The sequence below is a fragment of the Trachypithecus francoisi genome, unplaced genomic scaffold (assembly GCF_009764315.1).
Source record: "Trachypithecus francoisi isolate TF-2019V2 unplaced genomic scaffold, Tfra_2.0 Lachesis_group13, whole genome shotgun sequence".
Lineage (NCBI taxonomy): Eukaryota > Metazoa > Chordata > Mammalia > Primates > Cercopithecidae > Trachypithecus > Trachypithecus francoisi.
Window position 1 is genome coordinate 67,367,224 of NW_022681458.1, and position 22,492 is coordinate 67,389,715.

The window sequence follows — 22,492 nt, forward strand, 5'->3', positions numbered from 1 at the left end:
ATGGGAAAAGTTCACTTGTCACCCTTGCAGGGCGTGCGACACGGGGACCAGCTCGCTTCTTCAGTGCCCCACTACTCAGACCTTTAGGGAGCACACAGATGGGCAGGCTATGGGGCTCCAACCCCACGGCAGTGTCGAGGGGTGGATGTTTACAGCTCCTGAAGCCCCCGTGGGCGTGGGCTACCCCGCGCTCTTTTAGTTTTTTGTTGTCTATAGGCAGCTTGTATTAACCAACTCAATTAGACCCTCTGCCTTGTTGCAAGAACAGGGGGCTTTCTGTATCCTGGGTGCTTGCTTTGCTATAACTGATGATTCGGATCACACCTGGGCTTGGAGAATGAGTGCAAGATTTTGAGTAAAGGCAGCTCTCAGCAGATGGGGGAAGTCAGAAGGTGGAGTGGGAAGGTTTCCCCCTGCATTTGGACCGCCCCAGCTTCATTCTGCTTATGCTGGTCAGTGGCCTGCTGGCGCCTGCTGATGTGCTCCTCTGCCGTTGTGCTCCTCTCCACCTCCTGCCATCTGTATGTCCGCCGGCCAGGGCCTCAGGACTTTTACAGGCACAGGATGGGGGCGTGGCAGGCCAGAGTGGTCTTGGGAAATGCAACATTTGAGCAGGAAAACAAAAATGCCTGTCCTCACCTAGGCTCGTGGGGGTGGAGCCCTAGCCAGGGGCCACACCCTTCCCCCTGCCTTCCGTAAAATTTAAAGGGACCACGCTCTTCCCTCCAGCACTTCCCTTCGGTATCATGAGGAGGCTCAAAAGGAAGGGAGGTGGTGTTATTATAGGCTAGCCATTCCAAAATGCTATTTGAAAAAGGGACTGAGAGTGTAGTTTGGAAAGAAGTAGTTGTTTCGAATGATCAAAGGGCAAGATGACACAGCAACTCTATAAAAGGGTCATGATGTCTGTTCGAGGAAATGAAGCATTAAGGATCTGATTATTCTTTAGCTTTTTAACTGATCCAGGACTCGCAGTTCTTGTGTTACCAAGGGCCTGGTTTTCTGGTCAGCAGCACACAATTGTTTTAAATCCCAACCACTCATCCTAGTACTCCAAGCCCCTGAGTAGCCACAGGGGTCTTGCATTTCCCTGGGGCAATGGCTTGAGGGAGCGTCTCCTCCCCCTCTATGATTTTTAGGAAGAGCCGATTCCCTGTCCCAGGTTAGATGGGTCTCCAGGAATATCCCCTTAGTGACTAGAACAGAGCCCTCAGCCAGCCATCCTGGAGCTTCAAGCACCCTACAGCAGTGGGTGGTATCATCTGGGCCCCATATGTTCTCAGGGAAGGGCTGAAAAGCCCAGGCTTACAAATGGGTGGGTGACCTGGCAATGATGTGTGGTCACAGTGGAATCTGGTTGCCATGGCAATGCGAGGTTTTCTACTCAGGCTGTTTGAGAAGCAAATTTTTCCATTGTGTAAATGTAAGCATACTGCAACATCTTTAGTTTTTAAATTCCTTTTCTTTTTCAAATAGCATTCAGGATGGATTCATACATTAAAAGAAAAATTCTAAAAGGCAATTTCCCAGAAAACAGCCTTTTGGAGGGTAGCTAGGATTCAGCCTTTGTTGAGGGATGAGGATAGGAGGAAGGGGCAGGGGCCATTTTTCCAGAAGCACCCAGGTCTACCCTCAGTGTTTAACATGCCTGTGCTGCTGCTAGAGGCTGGCCCAACAGTAGCAGAAGCTCCAGGGATAGGCCAAGGAAAGCATTTTTTTCTTCTTCTTCAACCTTCAACAAGGAAAGTTTACCTTGTTTTCTATCTTTCCTGCTATTCAGTAAATGATTCCACAGCCCAGGCCTCTTTCCTCTATATCTCAACACACGGGAACAATTTTTTGAGCTCCTGTGGACTTCTTTTTGGAATATGGTAAAATATACATAAACATTACCATTGTAACCATTTCTAAATGTACAATTCAGTGGCATTAATTATATTTACAATATCGTGCAACCATGACTGGCATCCATCTCCAGAACTTTATAGTCATGACAAATAGAAACTGTACCTGTGAAACAATAACTCTCACCTGGGCATGGTGGCTCATGCCCCTAATCCCAACAGTTTGGGAGGATGAGGCAGGTGGATCACTTGAAGTCAGGAGTTCGAGACCAGCCATGGCCAACATGGTAAAACCCATCTCTACTAAAAATACAAAAATTAGCAGGGGGTGGTGACACAGGCCTGTAATCCCAGCTACTCAGGAGGCTGAGACAGGAGAATTGCTTGAACCCAGGGGGCACAGGTTGCAGTGGGCTGAGATTGTGTCACTGTGCCCCAGCTGAGTGACAGAGTGAGACTCTGTCTCAAAAAATAAATAAATAACTCTCAAGGGGCATGATGGCTCATACCTATAGACCCAGCACTTTGGGAGGCTGAGTCAGGCAGATCACCACTTGAGCTCAGGAGTTCAAGACCAGTCTCTACAAAAATTGCAAAGAGTAGCCAGGCATGGTGGTGCATGCCTGTAGTCCCAGCTATTCGGGAGGCTGAGGTGGGAGAATCACCCTAGCCCAGGAGATCAAGACTGTAGTGAGCAGAGATTGTGCCACTGCACTCCAGCCTGGGTAACAGAGTGAGATCCTGTCTCAAAGCAGCAAACAAACAACACACACACAACTATGCTCTTCTTTTCCTAGCCCCGACTAACTACTGTTCTACTTTCAGTCTCTGTGAATTTGCCTATTCTAGGTACCTAATAGAAATGGAACAATTCTATAATATTGTCCCTTGGCGACTGGCTTATTTCCCTTGGCATGGGTTCAAGGTGCATTCATGTTGTAGTGTGTCTCAATATTTCATTCTTTTTAAGGCTGAATCATATTCCATCATATAGACGTGCTGCATTTTGTTGATTCATTCATCTGTGAGTGGGCACTTGGGTTTTTTCACCTCCAGCTATGGTGCATAATGCTATGGTGCACAAGGGTCTGTTTGAGTCCCTGCTTTCAGTTCTCTTGGATATATAATCGAAGTAGAATTGCTGGATTTTAAGGTAATTCTATGCTTCATTTTGTAAGGAACTACCAAACTGTTTTCCACAGTAAGCCCCGGAGACTTCTGATGAATGCGTTTCCTGGAGCAGCTGAGGATTGTTTTCCAATGGAGTTTGGCAATGAGAACAATGGAATCTATTTTTTTAATTCTCTCATTCACTTTCTATTTTTCTCTGAAGGTTTCTGCATGTCTTCTTTGTCCAAGATTCTCCTATTGACTGTTAGATATAACATATCTGGGGGCACCACTGAATTGATAATTGATTGATTGGTGAACCAAAACTAGCAACAAGGTGGGGTGGAGCAAACATCCTCCTGCTTTTCCAAACCCTCCTGTGGATCCAGCCATACTTGGCTTCCACTGGTCATTCGCAGGGACCTTCATCACAACATCTTCTCTCACCCTCCCCATTCCGAGCTTCTGTCTCCTCCAGTCCATCCTCAGTACCAGTGGAGTGTTCCTTCTCTGGACTCATTCTCCAAACTTCCACAACACTGGAAGTCTCTACACTGTGATCTCATGTTTTCACTGTAATTCCTAATGTTTTGTCTCCTTGGGGCAGCATATTCCCATCCCTCCCACTTCCACACATACAACAGTCCCAGATAGAAGGCTAAGTTCATCATAGAACTTGGAAAGTAAGAGCACACTGACTTATGACCCTGGTCATAGACTTGGACCAATGCTGCTTGAGGTCCCAGAAGGAAGCCTGGGGTAAAGGAAGCAGTCATTTCTAGAAATGGAGACTGGATTTTGCTTTTCTCTTTTTCATATTCTCATAGTGAATATAAAATATTCAAAGTAAGACATATAACTGAAGAGTTTAATGAATAATTTATAAAGCAAACATCCTTGTCACCACCACCCAGGTTAAGAAAAAAAAAACCATTACCAGGCACCCCAAAAGTCCCTGTTCACCCTGGGAAAGAAAATCTGGTCGATTCTGTTTCCTTTCCTTCCTCCTGGGTATCCCTATCCTGTGTTTTATAAATTTTTTTTCCATATTTTTACTTTACCCATCCCTAAAAAAATATGGCTTGTTTCTGAACTTCACAAGAACAATATAATGCTGTATATGTTCTTTTTCGATTTTCTTTGTTCGCTTGACTTCATGCTTGTGGGTTATGACCATGTTGTTGCCCTAGCTGTAATTAGTTCATCTTTACAGATGAATAGCATTCCACTGTACAAATATAGCTCAATTTATGTAGGCCATCTATAACTGTTGATGGGCATTGGGTTGCTTCCTGCATGGGGCTATTAGAAAAAACACTCTCATGATCATCCTTACACATCTCCACATGCAAAGCATGTGCCTAGGAGCAGGGTTGCTAAGTCATGGTGCCAGTGTATCTTCGCCTCTCCTAGATAATGAATGTTAGGCTGTTTTCCTAAACCGTTGTGTCATTCTCACTCCCACCACAGGTGAGAAAGTGCCTACTACTCCTTTGCTCTCCAACACTCAGAAAATGCTCTGCAAATCCATGAACACAGAAGGCTGCTTATCTATTTTACTGGAGCTAAAAATGTTCAACAGTCACATCCTTGACCTTGGAGATCTTTCCACAGGAGCTCCTGTCCCAATTTCAGAATAGTGGGAGTCAGGGGAGACTGGAACAGAGATGACAATTGCAGCTGGGCAGGAAGGCCCTGAGGGCACTTAGCAGCCACCCTGGAGTTGTAAATGGCAGGGCCTCGCCCACTACAGACCCGCCAGCCAATTGCACAGCATACATCAAAGGCTTGAGATGCCCGGCTGTGGGTTTAAATGGAGCCCAGGTGTAGCCTGCAAACTCTCTCTTTTCTCCCCCACTGAGCTACACCTCCACTTTACACGCTGAGCTTGGCAACCTCAGCACCACCAGGGCTCTGGGGTCAGAGTTGTGCTCAGTTAGGCTCGGTGATTAGGACCCACCCTATGAATAGAGCAGAGCTGCTGTGTTAGACCAACTGCTGTTCCAGAATCAAGTGATTCAGATCATGTGTGTAAGCAAATAAAAAGTTCAATGTTGCGTATTGAGGAAAAATTTTATGTACCTCCTTATTACAAATTTCAAGCAAAAGAGATAAGTATGAAGAATACAAAATCACTTAAAACTCCACCATACGGAAACAACCATCACAAACATTTGTTCATTATCATTCCCGTATATCTCTCAATGCAAATATACAGATGGAAAAAAGGATGGAAGGAAGGACGAACTGAAGAATGGATGGATGAGTAGATGGATGGACGAATGGACAGACAGATGGGTAGGCGGGTGAGTCTGTAGATGGGCACACAAGTTATAGATGTAATTCTAGAAATAATCCCACAGCACATGTTATTTTGAACTGAAAATGTGTTCCTTCTCTTTAGAAACTATTACCTGTTACTTTCTTCCTGTAAGTACAGGAGATATTCTTAATGAAGAAACCTGGAGATCATAGAACACAAAGAAAATAATGCACTCCTATTCCACCACCAGAAGATTACTGTTCACATATATGCATACATATGTATATAGGTATGTTATGGACTAAATTATATCACCCCATAATTCATGTGTCAAAGCCCTAATCGTCAACGTGACTGTATTTGGAGACAAGGCCTTTAAAGAATTAAGGTTAAATGAGGTCATAAGGCCCCTAATCCAATACAGCTGATATCCTTACAAGAGGAAGAAGAGCCACCAGAGCGCTCTCTCTCTCTCTCTCTCTCTCTCTCTCCATGTGTGTACAGAGAAAAGGTCATGTGAGAACACAGTGAGAAGGTGGCCGTCTGCAAGCAAGGAAGAGAGCCCTCACCAGAAACTAACCCTGTTGGTACTCTGATCTTAGACTTCCAACCTCCAAAACTGTGAGAAAATAAACATCTGTTGTGTGATCCATCCAGCCTGTAGTATATTATGGCAACCCAAACAGACTAATACAAAATACAATGTAATATTTAGCAATGCACCTCTGTCACCTACCTCCATGGTCCCTTTTTTAGTCTTTATTCTGTTCAGTGGCCAAGGGCCAAGGACTGCCTGTGATGCTGGCCTCTGGGCACCAGGATGGACCTACTCAAAAGGACAACAGCAGCCCCGCAGGCCTCTCCATCCTCCCACCCAGGGTCTGCTCAATAATAACTGAGTCTCCATAGCTACAATGCCTTGAACCAGATTTTAAAACAAATCATGCATGAAATTGATACAAAAAATAAAGTGCTGCTTAAGTCTGTCCCTAGATCCAGCTCCTAGGGGAGTCCCTTCTCCCCTACAGAGTGCACTGGCCTCCATCATCACACCACCTTCACCACCAACACAGGGATCAGAAGACCAGACATGTTGTCCAGACCCAGGCTCTTGTGAAAGGTCTTCAGGTTTTGGAAAACAGGATCCAAAGCTTTCCAGCTTCTTCCCTATGCTAGGGAGAGGCGAGGCTCTGTAAGTGTAAGCCTAAGGGGTGAAGAGGCCTCGTGCTCACAATCCCTGTCTCCAATCTCATTCCTTATTCACTCTAATTTTCCTAGTGCTCCTTCTTATCCAAGCCCCTCATGTGATCCCTACACCCAGGGCACCCACCACTGCATGTCCTCACTTGCATCAAAATCTCTCCAGCTCCCATCCTTAGAACTGCCCCTTGAGCCATCCCTTAGTAATGTGATGGTCAACTCTGAGGGGATTGAGCTGGTCATATACTGCTGTTTCCAAGCTACAGGTTTGCATTTTAAATGGGTCTTTCTGAAAGCAACGCTCTTAAACACATGGCTCCCCTCTGAAGCTGCATGCTGTGAGCCTGATTGGTGGGGCTCTGCTTGGGCATGCAGGTGTGTGGACCCTTGGATTATACTGGGCAAGGGGCTACCAACCCCTCTATGCCTGAGACCAACCTGACTTCTAAGGGGTTGGAGGAAGGGGAGCAAAGAGAGAGGGTACCTCCACGTTTCTGCTCCGGGCCCCGCTCTGTGGGGGCGCAGAGCAAGCTCACTGTGTTCAGCCCAGCCGCAGTGCCAGCTGGCGAGCTTGCCAGATCTTTCTCTATCCCCCATGCCACCTCCTCCTCTCACCTAAAATGGGAGGAGAGGGGGAGGAAATGCTACATTTTCCTCCTGTGCTGAATTTATCCCGACTCAGACCGGCTGCGGAAGCCAGGGAGAAGATAAACAAAGAAGTCTTGTTATAATTTTTCAAAAATCTCCCAGTGCTCTGCAGCCCACTTCATTTTCTTCCTACCTTGCTTAGGGTGGAACTCCGCCTGGCTTCTGCTGCTCTGTTCTGCATCTAAAGGGTGACCTCCTTGCTGGAGGAGACCCTCCTCCTCCGTGTGAGCCTCAGACCCTGGCTGCAGCTTTATTTCACAGGTGGGGACTGAGCTCCGAGGCAGGTGTTTGGCATTTTCTAACCAGTTATTATCCTTGCTGTGGCCATCAGTTGGCCACTACCTGCACCTGCCTTGCTGTAAACTGGCGAGCAGTGGCACTGAACTTTGCCTCATAAACCCTTCCTTCCCTATGGAGGCCCGAAGGAGAGATACAGAAGGGACAACAGCCTAAGGAAGAAAGACAAGTGAAGTGAAGGGCCTGGATATCCACCAAGCAGAATATGGTGCTTGGACCAAAAGAGCTGGGTGGTAGGGGCAGGAAAGGACAGCCTCACGAGGGTCAGGCTGTTGTCTCATTTGGTCTTCATTGTATTCCGCTGGTGATAAAGGGAGCAATCAGTAGCTTTCCTCCTGCGGAGTGTGGGATCTGCATCGGAATTCGGGCATGGTGGATATTTACCACCTTGCCGTGGGGCATAGGCACATGGTTGAGCTGGGCCAATTAGGGACACCCAGACTTAGAGGTGCCAGAGCTGAGAGTGGCAGGAGCTACGAGAGACCACTATGGCAGGGGGCTGCGGGGGGTGGAACCCTGTGTCCTCAGTGGCCTTGGAGGTAGCTATTCCCCCACGGTGGCCAGGCCAAGCACCAGTAGTACCCATAGGGGACTGTGATGTTCAGCAACCCACAGCAGGCATCCCAGAGCCCTCCCGGCCCTAGGCTTCTGGTGTGGTTCTGCCCATGAGCCTGACTGTGTCAGAGCCTTCCTGCTGTTTTCCAAGCTCACGCTGCAGCCCTCGCTGACTCTGAGCCACCCCATAGCCATTCAATACGCTCCTTTTCCACTGAAAAGGCAGATAGTGAGAAACGTTGATCCAATAACATGAAGTCCATGAAAGCCTGTGGCTATGAAGAATGTTGAGCCATACAGTCCACCAGAGATAGTAAGGGGGTCTTGAAATATTCTGAGGCTTGTAGAAGGGTAAAGTAAATACCTAAGGTAATTGTGATGGACACTGCCTGCTGAAAACAGCCCTTGTTCATTTCTGCTGCTTACATCTGAGAGCTCCAGCTGATTTCCCAGGCCCCTGGGCTTTGGTTCCAGAGACTTCCACCCTACTTATCTCCAAATGCTTTCTGCCTGTCTGAGGCCAAAGTAGACCCACTACACTTAAATGAACCAAGCATATCACATGCCAAATAAAAAGGATAAAAGCCTCTGAATCTTGCACCAGCCCCTGCCCTCCTACCCTGACAGCTGCCGCTTCTACCAGTGGGGGTTTTCCCACCAATCAGGCGAGTAGGTCGAGGAGTAACCTGTTCTGTGGGCAAGTGAGGACTTCTGAAACAGCAAGGCCACCAATCATGATGAAACTTGATGTCCTGAGAAGCCCCCATACAAGCCTCCTGCATGGCTTCTGATTGGTTTGATTCTAGCCCTGCTGTTCTAGCTACCTGGTTATTTCTAAATGGAGCTTTTATTACTAAAAGCAAGGTTCCCAGAGCCTGGAGTGTCTTCCAGCATTACAATCCACATTGCAGTGATGAATAATCACCATAATGATCACTCAAAAGTCAGGCGAGTACTTCCTTTTGCACTTGCCCTTTTGCATTGGCATTTTTCTCTCTGCCTAGCCTTTTAGCACCTGCCTGGCAACATTAATTATTTAAAGGGAGGTCAGAGAGGCCAGAGCATCCCTCCGTGCCTTGAAATTACTTGTTTGCTTCTACTCTCAGGAGAGTCAGAATACAGGATTCCCGAGTCTCTGGGAGAAGGGTCACATAACAAGAAACAAAGGGTTTCTTAAATCCATCCAGATTTGTGGAGAGGGACTTGCGGAGGGACCAAGGGGCTGTCCTGGAAATAAGACCTAAGTGACTTCTTTTGAATATCTCTGGCCTCAGAATAAAGCAATGATGTTCCTAGGCCCAGAGGCCTTGAGCAGACAGAAGCTGGCCTCTGATTGTTAAACCTCGAAGTCCTTGTAATTCACCCACAGAGGGGGGCTCTGAAATCAGTGGAACATGTGGGCTCTGAGAGCATCCAGTCCCCTATTGTCCTCAGAATCCCACCTTCCTGACGACATCCAGATGTGTCATCATTCCATGGGTCTGATTAGCTGTAGAATATGGTATTTCCATGTTCCCAGGGTTTATCTGAGTTAACTCTGCTGCTAATTGGATTTGTATCTGGCAGTGGTGACATCAAAAAAAAAAAAAAGGTTTTGTAGTCAATTAGGTTTCCCTGGAACACACAGGAAGGGGTTGTCCTGTCAGCGCTGAGGTGTCTCTGCCTTAATGAACTGCCCCAGACAAAGGCACAGAAGAACATTATCATGCCTGAGTGCCTGTCCTTAGTGGCTTCTGTTGAACAAGAAACTGAGCTGGATCTGGGCACATGCAAGCTGGCTTTACTGCACTCTCAAATCGCCTGCTTCCCTGGGAACACATCTGAATGTGATCAGGTGCATTAGAGCCACTTTAAAAAATCATCCCCAAGGAAATGAAATGCACAAATGGTATTCCTGCAGCCTAATGACCAAGGGCTTGGTTTAACTGCACCAAAGGCAGGAAATGACCACATACAAAGCCAGTTACAGCCCCCACTGCCCCCGTAACCCAACCACATGGCACACACCTGGAGGAAGGGAAGTGGAATTCTTCCTGCAAGGTTTTTTTTTGGGTCTAGAACAAATTATTCTTCAAATGTCTTAACAACCTGAGTGTGGGTGGAAGTGATGCTTAGTTGTATCTTATGGAAAAGATGGCATATTTTAGAGAAGAATCATCTAGCTGGCTGGGGACTGCAGGAAGGACCAATGGCCACTGAGAGAAACCAGCAAGGCCTTAGCTTTTTTTCCCCTTTGGGTCTTGGTGGGTCAAGTTCTGCCACTTTTTTTTAGAATACTGGGGGTTTCCAATCTCTGCCCCAAAGATCTGGAGGCACTTTCTGCTCGAAGGGAAGCGGAAAGGCAGGGAGAGTTCCATAGTTATCCCTCAGCAGCAGTCACACTGCCAGGACTGGGAGTGGTCTGAGAGGAAGTGGGCTCTCTCCGGGACAGTGGGGAGCCCCAAGAGGAGTGACCTTGTGAGGAGGTGGTTTCGGTCACAGACAGTGGTGGGAGTGAGCCAGGCTGTGGTCAGTCTGTGGTGAGGAGGGATTCCATCCAGGGGCAGGCAGCGCCCAGCATGTGCTGTGCCAGGCCAGCCCCTGGACCTGAGGTCAGCCTATGCTGTGTTTGCCTTCTGGATCCCATGACCTTTCTGTAAATGTGATGCAACGTGGTCCAACCGCCCCTGCTATGGGAACTGGAACTGCACATGTCCTGCCTTTCATCTTCAGCGTGTTAGGAACGAATATGTCAAAATAAGCAAACCACAGCACCGTCACTGGGGCGAGGGGCAGGGCTGTGGCTCTGGGGGAGCAAAGAGGGCTCCAAGCAAGCTGTGCCAAGAGAAAAGCCTGGGGTGTGTTGTCTGCCCACACCAGGGCCAAGCAAGTCTTCTGCTGGCCAAGGACAGGGGTGTTGCTCAGTCAAGGTGCACAGCCTGTGTGGGGACATGTGCTATGGTTGTCAGGACCCAGCTAATTCTGGGTTCTTTCTGGGTGACGCTGGGAAAGCTTTGCTGTGGAATTTTATCATTTGCTAGAGAGCGTGAGGCCCTCCCTTGATCTCCTGCCATAGTGGGATTCTGGAGAAAAGCCAGGCTTTGAAAAGGGAAATTCAGAGAGCATAAACGCGGACCGTGAACACAGCAAGCATAACTTTTGGGTAATGACACTGATCTTTAAAAAATCAAACATGTTAGAATTTATGTCTCAAAGTGGGGTATCCTTGTGCCATCTCCTTGGGGGTGGCAGGGAAGAAGGAAAGGGTATGCACTTACCCTATTCCGATCCAGGGGGAAGAACTGCCTAATTAAAGTGTGAGAACATTCAGACACCAAATACAGAGATGGTCCCAGATCTGCAGAGCCCAGCATTGCCTGGCTGGCTGAATGTTCTCCTTAATTCCAATTTGCTTTCCTCTCTAGCCCCCACCCCACCCCACATCTTCACTGCATCCCCACAGCAGGCAGCCAGTTTTTTTCCTTCAGCCTCTCGTCCCTGAAGGCACGGCTCTTTCTCCCAGACACCAGGTCCAGTGTAAAGATTCAGGCCACATAAACTCCCAGGAAGCTCCCTGGGATGTCTCCCTTGGGTCTCTGACAACAACCTCCTATTTCTAAAACCTGCCTCCCAGTTCTGTCTTTGAATTGTTCTCTCCCTATTCCCTTGCTCTCACTTTCTAAGCTTGCTTCCTCTGGCTCTTTCCGTGCCCTTCCTAAGCCATATGGGAGGGGGCAGATGATCTGTCTCTGTCTCAGGGAGGAATTTCCATCTGCAAAGTATTGATCTTTATACATACGGTACAAGAATAAGCTCTGGTTTAGGACAAAAAGGGATACACAAATGCTGTGTCACTGGCAGGCTGGGGATGCTTGTCACAGAGTCAGGCACTAGGAACAAGTTCTTAAGGTGACCATTATAATCAATGACAGGGTCCTCCTTAACCTGCACCATGCCAATTCACCTTCAGAATAGAAATGAGCACAGAAGTACATGCCTACAAATTTTTCAAGTACTTTTCTCTAGGAAACATGAGCCAAAGATCAGTCTCCGGGACTGATATTTATATTTTTAAGAGGCAGAACTTGAGGGGCCCTCTGAGAGGAGTCAGCAGCTTCGACCTTAATGCAGGTTTAACTGCATCAGGTCTGGAACTGGCCTGGCTAAAACAAAGACCGTCACAGCCCCATCTCAAATTAGGGATGCCTTGTGGTGCATTTCTTGCCACCCAGAATGTATCCTGAAAGCCCCCATCCTAGGAGCAAGGAGGAAAACATCAGGACAGCAACTGTTTGTCCAGGACAAGGGGGCCCAGTCATCCTCTGAGCCTTCAGTTCAGTGAGAGTCTCATGCTCAGAAAGGTTTCTCATGGCTGCCTGGGCTCCCCATGTTTCTAAGAAAGGAGGTGCAGGGTGGGAAGAGGATAGAGCCAAGGCTAAAAGTCCCTGGAATCCTATCTCCTGCTCTCTTAGCTCAGGTTCTCAACACCATTCAAAGCTGCCTTTGTTGTTTTTGAAACGACAAACAATCATCATAAAGTCAACTTTCACCAAAACAACTTTAAGTACTTCTGAAAACAATTTTATGGAAAAACAGAAAAGAACCAGACTGCACAAAATTGGTGCAACCACTAAGAAAGAAAACAGGTTTTATTTCTTTGATATGTCGCACAGATTGGGAGGAGGGGATAAAAGCATTGCATAGAGTTCAGTTAGGAGGCTGAATATCCGGAACCGTATGGAATTTCCCCTGATTCCAGCAGGACACGTGCCTTCTGAAGGACACTGTCTCTGATTTTGCTGGAGGACATCTCACATTGGCTGAATTCTTTCCCTTGTACCGTCGTCCCTTGGAGCTGCACTCCTCAAAAGTGACTGCTGGTGGCGCTGTAACAGCAGCGGATGAATGCATCCCCCGGGGGCACAGGGATTGCACAAAGGGGCCACAGAGAGCCAGCACTCATCTTTGAGGTCTGGTATTTTAAGCATTCATGTGCATTTTGCATTCATATTTATTTTCACAGAGAAATCAAACTTTATATTGTTCGTTGGTTCAACTCATCTATAGTCCTGGCAATGGACCACATAAAGACAGCAACTGGAAATCTGGACCAAGGTCAAGGGCAGAAACTCTCTCACAGGACTAGGACTGGACCTAAGCAAGACTGTGTCACCACAGTGGGTGGGGAGGGGCAAAGCGTGCAGTGGGGGGTGATAAATGGTAATCCCAGTCAAAGGCAGGGACTCAGGCACCAGGAGCTGGGAGGTGCCACGGCCAGGTCTGGAGAGTAACGGGGACAGCTCTGGGAGGATGCTCTCAGGACTCGGGGACCTCCTGGCCAGTGTGGCTTAGCTGAGGAAGGAGGAGCTTCCTCAATGGCCCTGCCCATGCTGAGCTCACCCATGCTTCTCAGGATCTCACCTGACAACAGGATGAGTCCCGTTCCCTTGGGTTGGAGGCTTCCTGTTCCTTCTTGAACAGTCCCTGGAGTTCCTGTGCAATGACAGGGGACTTTGACATGAGATAGGAATAGGCTTTGGACTGCCTCACCCAGAAGCCAGGTGGGGCTCCGTCCCAACACTTCTCAGGATGAGTGTCAGCACATTTTTTTCTCAGCCGGTTTCTAGCTGGAACTCCAACAGCTAAGCAGCCATACTTCTGGGTTTACAAGTTGTTATTCTATCCCTGAAAGTATTCAACAACATTTGGGTTTTAGTCATAACACAGCTAATGCATAATTTTGTTTGCTTTGCAGCAAATTAAATAAAGAATTGGAGCATATTATATAAATGGTTAAATCAATTAATTTATATTTTTCCAAATCCTCAAGTAAAATTGAAGCTCTGGGCAGACGCACTATGTTTACCCAGGAGCTCCAGGCCTCCCACCCAGGGACTGCCAATGTGCCCAGAATTGTGACAAAACTAAGCTAGTGCCACTAATGCATTGACTGAGCCAGAGCACACAGAAGGAACTCGTAGAAGTTGGCAATTTAAATAGTACTGATAATGGCCATATAATAGGCTAACAAGGCTAATGTACTTAAAATAGTATGACAGATGAAGTAGTGCTTGAATAAAATTCAGCCTTAACTAGCCAATCTTTAAAAGTCTAGCTAGATAATTAGGGAGCTGACACACGTTTTAATTTGTTGTAAGGCCTCTGTAACAAAGAGAGAAGGTAAAACGTCATAAATATTCAACACATCTACACTCTTTCCACTGAACTGCAGAACACTAAATCATTCTGTCACATACAAGGCCCATCCTCCTCACCCGTAATTAGCGAAGCATTCCCAAGACCAAATTACATAGTACTTAAGAAAATTATGAAAATGAGAATGTAAACAATATCACATTTGACCACAGCACTTGTCAAATGTACCCTGCATATCACGGACTTTCTCTAAAGAAACCTGTTCGTGCATTTATTAGTGTCAAAAGACAAAGTTACAACAGATTTCATTTAAAAATCTTAATTGGCTTTTATGTGCAAATCTAGAATATCGGGCAATACCTCATTCTACAAAATAGAATGAGTGTTCCCGTGAGCTGAGCAGAGGATGTTGGTTTTACGGTCAGAAAAGGGTTGAGGAAAGCAGAAACGGAGAACAAAAAGCAGATTGATTGTTTCAAAGATACTTTCCTTGTAAAGGTTGAAGCAGAGGGGCCTTCCTTATCATGCCAGCTAAAACTGGCCTGTTTGGGGATTGGGCTGTTATCTCCCTTTCTTTCTTGATTTCTTGGAAGATCAGATAAACAACTTAGTTTTGGCTTGGTGGGTGTGAACTTCAGCATGAGTGACTCCATTTTGGTTTGGTCTGCTAGGCCTAGTGTGGGAGCTCAGTCCAAATCAATGGCCTTCTATCAATCTCACGTAACATTACTCCACACATTTTAGGACTAAAAGAGAGCATGCTTAGATTATTATCATGTGTAGAGTCCTCACAGGCACATTTCACTGTGTATCAGAAACCCTTTATGAATTCTGTTTGATCTTCATCAGACATTTACCCAAAAGGATTCAAAAGGGTTTACATGCTTTGGAAAAGACTAAAGGCTGTCTCCCAAATTTCCAGCTCTTTGGTATTTGGCCACTTTTTAGCCAAAAGGGTATGCAAGTCTTTGTTAGAAAATCATGTATTAATGATTAGTGGACAACTAACTACCATTGTCTTAAAGAACAGGAAAAGAAGAGAGGGAAGGGTCCATTAAAAACTCCAACAATATTTTAACATTTCTCGTATTGTCAGCTTTATAATATTTTGAGAGCCCTGAAAAACTTATCTTTGGCAGTTTTTTAGGAGAAAAGATTACTGCTTATCATTTTTCAGTGTGTAATGAATATAGTAACTATCCCAGCTAGACGTGAGGTTTCAAAAGCTAAATTCAGTCACTGATTTGATTGCATTTTTTGCACCAATGCAATTAATTCCACTGGAAGATGACAGAAAAATTTCATTATACAAAATGCATGAGAGGTGAAAAATAATGTTTAACTAAACTCTTTACCAAGGCTATTACTGCTTTGAGGAAAATCATTTAAAAACAAAATTAAAATTTCTAAATTATCTGTGACTCTGCTGAGATAGATGTTATAAAATACTGTAATATTAGTGCAAATTTTTTTCTGAAGTGAATTCTTTATTAATTTCATTTTTGATCATCCTTGACATAGTGTCAACAGTAGAACATTCTTGGTTCAAATTAAAACTAATTAAAATTTATTTAAGGAACACAAGTGAATAACAATGTTAACAGCACCTCTCAGAATAGAAACTCAAGCAGCTGACAAAATGGAAGTTGAGAAACATTCATGGCCTTGACTATTCCAAATCACACTAACGTTTGCTTATGTAACTGAAATAAACCCAGGATCCTACATGGTCCAGTCTTGGCACTGGTTCAGTCCAGCAGAAAAATAGAATTGAAAACAAATCTTTCCTGCCTTTTGAGAAAATGCCAAAGGTAGGAGTGCATTTTAAATATCCAACAAAGCGCCTCAAAAATAATGTTTGCACTCCTCTCCCACTCTCAAGTTATCTGGCCAATTATATCTCCTCCTTCTCTATTCCCCCAACCTCTCCAGACACCCAGATACTTTCTCAATTCTCTTTTTTCTCTGCCTCAGTTCATTTTTCATTGAACTTAGCCTCCCAGGCTTCCTTAATTTTCCTTCAGTCTGTTATTACCCAGACTGTGTGTAACAAAGAAAAGTTCAAAACATACTTTTTGCTACCAGCAGGGGGTACAGGAAGGACACATCAGATTCTGCACCACACTCATTTTTCTTGGTTTGTGTCTGTCCCAGAGAATATGAGAAGCTGGCCATGGAAGAATTCTTTCATCAAAGCATTTCCTGCATTGATCAAGTGGTTGGACCCCGGAGCTGCCCTGGCCAAGGCCTGGCTTCGGTTCCTGTTGACTCTGTGCAGTACTGTAGCCACCGTCCACGCTTACTTCTGCCAGGGGTCCACTGGGTCAGAAAGTACCCCAGAGGCAAATTATCCCTTGAGAGGATGAGGCGCAGGTTTTTCTCCTCCTTCTGAAAGGAAAGTTAAGAGAAAGATTACATATATAATTTAATGTACACACATGTATATTTTAAAAATCAAAGCACAGCTGTTCTAGATGAAGGAAGGGTGGAAGCAGGGAGCACCACCCTTTTGGCCACTCCTCCCTGTCTGCTATCTCTCCTCCTTCCCTTCTCTCATGGCCACCTCAGAAGAGCTTCTTGGAGCACAATTTGAACCATGAGTGTAGTGGTGAGAGCATCGTGTTTGGGATCAGAAATATCAGATTCCCCTCCTGGTACTTGTACCTAAGTGAGCTCAGACACATGACATATGTCACGTGCACAGCTGAGCTGCTGCCAGAATGAGGTGATAGGTAACAGGATTGCAGTACAGGGTGATTTCCCCTCTACCGTTAGACCCAAAGGAAAAGGGAGAGTGTGAAGCAGGACGGGGGCAAATCCATCCCTGCCCCTGGAAGAAACAGCACCAAGGTCTGGGGGACCCATGATGATGGTCAGCAACCTCTTTTTTTTTTTTTTTTTTTTTATTTGAGACAGAGTCTTGCTCTGTCGCCCAGGCTGGAGTGCAGTGGCGCCATCTCTGCTCACTGCAAGCTCCGCCTCCCGGGTTCACGCCACTCTCCTGCCTCAGCCTCTTGAGTAGCTGGGACTACAGGCGCCCGCCATCACGCCCGGCTAATTTTTTGTATTTTTAGTAGAGACGGGGTTTCACTGTGTTAGCCAGGATGGTCTCGATCTCCTGACCTCGTGATCCACCCGCCTCAGCCTCCCAAAGTACTGGGATTACAGGCGTGAGCCACCGCACCCAGCCAAGCAACCTTTTTTTATGTAGTTAGAAGCCTTTGTATAATCCAGTGCTAACAAACCCAATCATTACTACAGACTGTCAGCCTGATCGCATGGCACTGAGCTTGGCTGAAAAAAACAAAAGAAACTGACCATTGCAGACAGACTGAGACATGACAGAGGCAGGTCATCTGGTGTGAACCGGATGAAATCTCACGCCCGAAGAAGCCTAGATTTGCACATGAATTGCCTTTGACTCTTCAGCCCTCCAGTACAATTACTCAGAACTGTAAGCTTGTGAAATAGAAATGCAAAGTCGGGCTCTTTCAGGGGCTAAAAGTTGACCCCCCTTTCTTGACTCTTCTGAGGAGCACCTGCAGTTCCTGAGGTGCCTTCGTCACCCGAAAGGGCCTGCTGGGCTGGCTTGCTGGAGTTTCCAAAACACAGGCCCTGGGGGGGCACAGCAGGAGAGACACCTCGTCCGGAGAGAGCCTCTAGCGCTCAGCCGCCACTTTAATAACCATTTGTTGCCACCTGCTGGCCACTGGACCAAGGTACTCCATGCTGGAAACAGGAGTTTGGCTAAGCGTTAGCGAGGCCCCAGGGAGCTGCACCCAAATGTAGACAGACATTTTATTTTATCCCCAAATGACATTATCTAGTGTGATCTTCTACCCTATTCATTGAATTAAGCTTTACATCCATTCATTCCCTCATCAGCAGTTATTTATGACTGCCTACTATATGACAAGCTGTCAGCCAAGAGCTAAGGATACAGCGGTGAGCAGAAACAGGTGCCATCTCTGCACTCACTGGGTTGCAATCTAGTGGGAGAAACAGATGTTAATCAGATAATCACACAAATAAATGTAACATATGCACCCGTGACAGGTATAATAGAAAAATATAACTGTGAGAAGAGCAGGTCTAAGTGACTTTGGTTGATTCTAAAATGGAGATTTAGCTATTTGATGATATGCATTAAAATTATTTAACATGTTTTCATTTTCTAACCCAGCACTTCTACTCTACAGCTCATCCTAAGGCAATAGTTAGAAAATTGGGCTGATGTATATGTATAAGGATGTCCACTGCATGATTATTTATAAAAGCAAAAATTAAAAATAAAAAATGAAAACATCCAATAAGAAATTGGTTAAACAAATTATGATACATTCAAAAAACAGAGCATTCTCAGGCATTAAAAATGAAAATGGGCAGGGCACAGTGGCTTGCGCCTGTAATCTCAGCACTTTGGGAGGCTGAGGTGGACAGATCACCTGAGGTTAGGAGTTCGAGACCAGTCTGGCCAACATGGTGAAACCTCATCTTTACTGAAAATACAAAAAATTAGCCAGGCATGGTGGCTCACGCTTGTAATCCCAGCTACTCGGGAGGGTGAGGCAGGAGAATCGCTTGAGCCTGGGAGGCAGAGGTTGCAGTGAGCTGAGATCACACCACTGTACTCCAACCTGGGTGACAGAGCAAGACCCTGCCTCAATTTAAAAAAAAGAAAAGAAAAGCATATATAGTAAATCCCATTTGAAAATTTTTTTTCGAGACAGAGTCTCACTCTGTTACCCAGGCTGGAATGCACTGGTGCTATCACAGTTCACTGTAACTTCCAACTCCTGGCCTTAAGTGATCCTTCTTCCTCGGCCTCCCAAAGCACTGGGATTATAGACAGGCATGAGCCACTGGGCCCAGCCCTCTCTGGAATATTTGTAATGTTGTTGATTGGATCAAAACATTATATATTTATTATTGTTGAATATTATTGTTAGCTCATTATGTTCATCATGCAAATATGCTGTATGCTGTTATTTTTTCTACTCAGAAAAAGGCACAAAACAACAACAACAACAAAATTCTTTTCACTCTGCTCCCACCAGCTCCCAACTAATTTCTTTGTTACCTTTTGCAGTAAAACCTCCAATTTTGTCCCCTTAAGCCTATTTCAGTCAGGTTTCGCACACATGAGGTTGCCAGTGGCCTCCATAGTGCTAAGCCCCATAGCCATTTCTGTCCTCATCTCATGGGCTCACCCCCACCCCCACCTCCTGCACTGGCCTTCACCAGGCTTCCAGAACTCTACCCTCTTGTAGACCTCCTCCTGCCTCACTGTGTCCTCCTTTTCAGTCTTCTTTGCTGCACTCTCCTCTTCTTCTCAACTTTTTTTTTTTTTTTAATGACACAGAGTCTCACTCTGTTGCTCAGGCCAGCGTGCAGTGGTGTGATCATGGCTCACTGCAGCCTCAACCTCTTGAGCTCAAGGGCTCCTCCCACCTCAGCCTCTCAAGTAGCTGGGACCACAGGCACACACCACAGTGCCCGACTAATTTTTTAATTATTTTTCATAGAGATGAAGTCTCACTATGTTGCCCAAGTTGGTCTCAAACTCCTGGCCTCAAGTGATCCTCCTGCCTCAGCCTCCCAAGTTATTACCAATTTTTTTTTTTTTTTTGAGATGGCGTCTCACTCTTTTGCCCAGGCTGGAATGCAATGGTATGATCTTGGCTCACTGCAACCTCCATCTGCTGGGTTCAAGCGATTCTCCTGCCTCAGCCTCTCGAGTAGCTGGGATTACAGGTGCCCACCGTCATGCCTGGCTAACTTTTGTATTTTTGTAAAGACGAGGTTTCACCATGTTGACCAGGCTGGTCTTGAACTCCTGACATCAGGTGATCTGCCCACCTCGGCCTCCCAAAGTGCTGGGATTACAGGCGTGAGCCACCACGCCCGTCCTCCAACTTTTTAATGTTAGTTTTCTTCTCTTCTCTGCCTACACTGATTCCTTTGACCTTATCCTGTTGTGGCTTTAAGCAATATCTACTCTAGATCTCCCAAACTACTGACTCAGAAATCCAACTGCCTGCTCACATTTCTAATGGGCACCTCTAATTGATCACGTCCCAGGCAGAACCCTTGAATTTCCCCCCCTTTAAACCTGCTCATCCACGGTCTTCCTAAATCCACTTGTTGGCATTTAAATCCTTCCTTATGCTCAAGCCAAAACCCTGCAAATCATCTTAAACGCCTGCCTTTTTCTTGCATCCTAGATCAAATCCTTCAGGAAATCCCATTAACCCTCATGTCAAAATACATTTCCCAAATCTAATGACTTCTTACCACCTTCACTGCAACCACTCTGGTCCAGTTCATCACCATCTACCTCAGGGATTACTGCAGTAGTAGCTCCTAATTTACACCCCGACAGCCTGGTGTCCTCAAAGCAGCCAGAGTCGACCTTTGACAGCATATGTCAGATGGTGTCACCCCTCGGCTCAAAACGCTGCAGAGGCTCCTCATCTCACAGAGAATGAAAGTCAAGGATGCATGTTGCGTCCTGGGATGCTCCCTGACCTCATCTCCTAGCAGTTTCCCCACTCTCGCCCTGCTCCAGCCTGCCAGCTTTCTGGCTATGCCCAAGCACACCAGTCCCATTCCCCTCAGGGACTGTGTTGCTGCTCACTCTGCCTGCAATGCTCCTGCCACAGATGCCTGTCTGCATTTCCTTCAAATGCCACCTCCTCAGTGAAGCCCACCCTACCTGCTGTGTTTAAAATTGCAATCCCCTTCCAGCTGTCCTGGTCCCCTTTTATCCTGCTCTGCTTTTTCATTTTCCTATAGCATTTTTTACCCGATGACACATTAAACAATTTACTTACTAGTTATAACAATTTACTTATATAAATTACATATGTTATTTATATAACATATAAGAAAAAGATATATAAAGATATATATTTATATATAAATAAGATATATACATATGTTTTACAATTTATATATTATATATGCATACATATTATTACATAATATATAAACATATATACATAAATATATAAACATATATTACATAATATATGTAAACATATGTGATATATCATATATAACCATATATTATATAACATGATATATAAAATGTTTAAAGGATATATATCTTATTTGTATATTATATATATATTTTTTAATTTTCCATCTCCTCCAATTAGAATGCGTTTTTCCTGAGCACCAGGAATCTCTGTCTGCTGGGTTTACTGATGTATTCCAAATGCCTGGAACACTGCTTGGCACATAGCAAAACCCAGTGAAAAACTTTTTAGTGGGGGGGCGGAGCAAGATGGCCGAATAGGAGCAGCTCCAGTCTCCAACTCCCAGCGCGAGCGACACAGAAGACCGGTGATTTCTGCGTTTTCAACTGAGGTACTGGGGTCATCTCGCTAGGGAGTGCCGGACAATCGGTGCTGGTCAGCTGCTGCAGCCTGACCAGCGTGAGCTGAAGCAGGGCGAGGCATCGCCTCACCTGAAAGCGCAAGGGGGAAAGGAATCCCTTTTTCCTAGCCAGGGGAACTGAGACACACAACACCTGGAAAATCAGGTAACTCCCACCCCAATACTGCGCTTTAAGGAAACAGGCACACCAGGAGAATATATCCCACACCTGGCCGGGAGGGTCCCACGCCCACGGAGCCTCCCTCACTGCTAACACAGCCGTCTGCGGCGATCTATCCGCAAGGCAGCAGCGAGGCTGGGGGAGGGGCGCCCGCCATTGCTGAGGCTTAAGTAGGTAAACAAAACCGCTGGGAAGCTCGAACTGGGTGGAGCTCACAGCAGCTCAAGGAAGTCTGCCTGTCTCTGTAGACTCTACCTCTGCGGACAGCGCACAGCTGCAGTCCATTAGGGGAAAGAGCGGGGGCGGTGCAGACGCGAACGACTCTGTCTGACAGCTTTGGGGAGAGCCGTGGATCTCCTAACGCGGAGGTTGAGATCCGAGAACGGACAGACTGCCTGCTCAGGTGGGTCCCTGACCCCTGAGTAGCCCAGCTGGGAGACATCCCCCACTAGGGGCAGTCTGACACCCCACACCTCACAGGGTGGCGTCACCCCTGAGAGGAAACTTCCAAAGAAAGAATCAGACAGGTACACTCGCTGTTCAGCAATATTCTATCTTCTGCAACCTCTGCTGCTGATACCCAGGCAAACAGGGTCTGGAGTGGACCTCAAGCAATCTCCAACAGACCAACAGACAGTTCTTCTCACTCTCAGACGGAAAACTATCAAACAGGAAGGACACCTATACCAAAACCCCATCCGTACGTCACCATCATCAAAGTCCAGAGACAGATAAAACCACAAAGATGGGGAAGAAGCAGGGCAGAAAAGCTGGAAATTCAAAAAATAAGAGCGCATCTCCCCCTGCAAAGGAGCGCAGCCCATCGCCAGCAACGGATCAAAGCTGGTCAGAGAATGACTTTGACGAGATGAGAGAAGA

General features: G+C 46.2%; 1 long non-coding RNA gene across 1 annotated transcript in view; it reads right to left on the reverse strand.

Annotated features, from left to right (window-relative positions):
- LOC117094835 overlaps positions 1-7,315 on the reverse strand; it is a 65,273-nt gene extending 57,958 nt beyond the window's left edge. The window contains exon 1 of the long non-coding RNA XR_004441697.1: positions 7,199-7,315. This is a non-coding gene — a long non-coding RNA (uncharacterized LOC117094835). The remainder of the gene's footprint in view (positions 1-7,198) is intronic.
- Between the last annotated feature and the right edge of the window lie 15,177 nt (positions 7,316-22,492).